Consider the following 4231-nt stretch of genomic DNA (forward strand, 5'->3'; position numbering starts at 1 on the left):
CACTGACTGGGTCTGTAAGGTTTGGTATGTCATGTCACTGTGTTTAGAAATGCTCCTCTGGTCATAATAGTATATATTACTGCACTACTGAGTATTTGAAAGGCTTTATAGCAACATTGCATAATAAAGCAAACACTCATAACTACTGTATAACTAATGTGAGTTACTCATACTGTTTAGTTTACAGGATTTGCATAAACCTGAGGAACAGCTCCTAGTTAATTGTTTTGTTGTTTCTATCAGGGCAAACTGGCTCATGCCTATTAATATCAACAAGGCCCAATGACTTTTCATTATGCATGATAAGGATGAATGCACATTGATCTATGGACTGGGGAGTCTTTACTGCTTGCATATTTCTTTTACTGTACAGCCTCAAACAGCAGGGTCAGAACAGCCATCTGCTATACTGGAGGGCAGGACCAGGAGGACCAGTTTTCACATTATATCACCAAAATCTACAATGATGACTTTAACCCTCTGTGAGCCTTACTTGACGCACTGAGCTTTAAATGCTTTAAAACTCATGTTAAAGCAGCCGGTGGAAGCACTGCAAACTAAAAACAAGTGACATTTGTTTAATTTCACAATTCATTGATTTTCGAAATGAACTTTCAGATTAGTTCCTGCCTTTTGCAAAGTAATTTCACAATCAAGCCGTTGTATTATAATTGCTCCAATCCTGCTGACATGATAAATTGTCTGATATATTTCCAGCAGCCCCCCCTGCTCACACACCCACACACACATGCTAAAGGCAGGCACAGGGCACGAGGCGCTAATGGAGGAATTTGGCATTAGTAGTTTGCAGTGCAGTGTTAAGAAACCCTCATAATTAAAGAACTCAACCAATATGAAACCATCTCTACATTTTGGATTGATAAGGATGGAGGTCAATATAAAGATGGGCTGAACACGTTAGCGATGTGATGGACAAATGAGAGATTTCTCTGTAGAGCTGAAGTTTCTGCTGACTTTTGAGATGTTTGAATGATGTATTACCAGTGGCAAAATTTTATAGTTGTGTTTTTTCTTAACAGGGCAACTGACACTTCTATGAGCTCATAAAAGCTACCTCGGTAGTAAATTCACTCTCCCTGCGGAAATGTTTTTCATCTAACAGTTTTATTATCTATTCTTCAGAGAGAAAGCCAGACTTGTTACTACTCATCCAACAGAGTCAAAGCCTCAAATTCAGATGCTATTGTTGTCTACATGATGGTGTCATGCGCCATCAGCCTAATTTTGTGTTTTTTCCACGGTCTCAGGGCCAAATCTCTGCCATCGAATTTACTGCTGGGTGTCAATACTCCTGCTTGTCCTCTTGCGGTCATGACTTTCGTGTATGTTTCTTTATCTAGGGAAGAGGAGTGAAGCTTTACCTGAGTGCTAATGAGCCTCTTGTCACTTGATGGGTGATTAAAGGGAAACAGGCAAAGGGCAGGTGAGGAGTGCATAATGAGATATCTGTCCTGAAACATATATAGTATGCTTCCACCAGTGAACAGGTAACAAATGTGGAAAACACCACCTTTTCAGTGCTGTTGCATCAGCAGCATTACTGTAAAGATGACAGGTAAAGTGTTAGGTCTATGTGCTTCATTGGTGTTGCACCAGCCAGCGTGGTTACAGTTGCCTTCTCTTTCTGAGGCCAGACAGTTGGACAAGCTGATGTGTCCCTCCTTCCTCATTTGTCCATCTCTTTCCAATGGCAGCACTCTCACACCCAGAGGGGAGTAGGCAAAGGTGTCAGTACATTGACGGAGTTGGGACTGCACCATTAATACCAAGCCAAAGGGGGGGAGCAGAGAGAAGAAGTTGAATCGTGAGTGCCGATGCGGCGCAGCTGCACAGAGACAACCCCCAATACACAGATCCGCCGGTGTTAGTCAGCATGTTTTATTTTCAACCTGGCAACCTGGCTCTCCTGAGGTTGAGATAAGGGCTGGTGCTCCACTAATGGTAAATGAGATCCTCACAATATTATCAGATATGTGGTGGGGAAACATGTTATCTCCCACCTGTTCCAAAGCCAGATTTCACATCCAGAGTAAAATCAATATTTTATGGTTCACACTTCCGGTTCTGTCTGTCTCTCCTGGGTCTTTAGTAGTTAGACTCTACAGAACTAGTATAGATGAAAGGCTCAGTATATCACAGCCCAGTCTGCTGGCTCATTACCCCTCCATTCTGTACTCCAATTTAACAACATGTGAAATATTAAAGCTTGATCCAAAGGCCTCACTGCGTCTTCTCCCTCTCTGCTGTGTGAGATGAAAATAAATAAAAGCACCAAGGTCAAGATGTTTCAGGTCAGAGCTGTATTGATGGAGAGCTGTGTTGATGTTGCACTCGGAGTGAAATTTCTCCTGTGGCACCATTTATCAGATATGATTTTCTTTTCCCCATCCACATGTCTGCTTCAGTGATTTAATACCAACACTCTCTGAGAGTTATAACCTGTGGTCATTCATGGAGCTTTAAGGTGAGTAAAACTGCAGCAGAATTCTGGCTATGACAGGCGGCAAGGCACATTATGTCTCCTGTTGCATAATTTAAAGATGTGATAAAATAGGTGTTTAAGTGAGTCGAGTCACACATCAAAAGCAATAAACCACAAGCAGGAAAACTGACCTCGTGATAAGATGTGTTTTGTAAGGGGGGAGGGATGTTTTACGGTACTTTACTTCAGTGGCTCATTCACAGCCGTACTGCAGAACACCAGTAGGTGCTAGAGAGGATAAGGGAAAAAAATAGTTAAATGCTCACAGGGTGAGTAACCCTCATGTGATCGGTGGTTGCCATGGCAACCGATCTCAGCAGTCAGCCCTTGGAAAGTGAGCCACATGAGTGAAATGAAGGAGACAGGAAGCATACTGTTGTCAGTTGATGCAGTGTGTGTGTGTGTGTGTGTGTGTGTGTGTGTGTGTGTGTGTGTGTGTGTGTGTGTGTGTGTGTGTGTGTGTGTGTGTGTGTGTGTGTTTTGGGATATTGTGATGGAAGCAGATAATTTCCCCGGGTTAGCACATACAGCATTGTTAGGATGCCCTTAATGTTTATTCTTTTATGTCAGGGAGTGGAACATGATCACAGGAGCAGTTTCTAGCAATCACTGAACACCTTCACTGTGACAATCTGACACATAATTTTCTTACGCTACGGTGATAGTCAAGAAGTTATCAGTGGAAAAACAAACTGTTACTCCAGCAGGATATCCTTCAGGGTCTCACACACTAGTAGCACATTGCTTCTCTAAATACTCTAATCCCTCAACCAGTATCCATGTGTCCTTGTTTGACACACCTTCTGACAGCCTCATTTTCACACTCTAAGCTTGTTCTGGTGACAGAGGGAGGATGTTGTTGCTATGAGATGAAACACCTTTGTTCAGACTGCACCTGCACTATTCATCCACAGTGTCCAAAAAAAATAAATAGGATTAGACTTCCTGACACTTTAAATTAAAAGGTACCCAGAGTTGACAAACCCATTTAGTTGTCTGAATAATGAACAATTACATCCAAAATAGCAACAAAACAAAACAAAACAATAAAAGGTCATGCAAACTTCTGTTAGTGAAAATAAAAAGCCACCCAGTGAGCCAGAGAAGAAATATGCAATGTGGAGCAGTTGTGGTTGCTGGCTGTGCCACAAATTATCTACACTTGAGAAACGTCCATTAGAAAGCACTGTCTTTTCACACCTATTTTAGTCTACATAATTTTGGCCAAACTGCAAATTATGACATTTCTATTAGGTATTACCATCAAGCACTGCCTAATGAAGGTAAACTGTGTCAGGGTATTAAATATGAACTGTCTGCATATGTCTTATACTACTTCTGCAGATAAGAAGTATAATATCAATAATAAAAATATTAAATAACATGTATTTATAATGATATGAATACTAATCAGTAATAATACTATGAATTATAATAATATTAATAATAATAAATAATATTTATGAAAAATAATAATAAGAATTGTCATTCAATTATACGGGCTGCTGAGCATCTTGACCAATCCAAATACCATTTGCAAAAGCATATTCAATCTTTTTGTTTGATACCTGATTGCAGTGTACATGTGTGATGCTCTTATCGTCCTGGGAACACTGCAGATGTTTTTTTTTATCAACTTCTGACGTGCGCACGAGCTGATGAGTCAAACCTGCGTCAGACTTCGTCGTGACTTGCCATAGTAATTTCTCCATACTATGGGGGGCTCAT

Source organism: Sander lucioperca, chromosome 12, assembly GCF_008315115.2.
Source record: "Sander lucioperca isolate FBNREF2018 chromosome 12, SLUC_FBN_1.2, whole genome shotgun sequence".
NCBI classification, from domain to species: Eukaryota; Metazoa; Chordata; class Actinopteri; order Perciformes; family Percidae; genus Sander; species Sander lucioperca.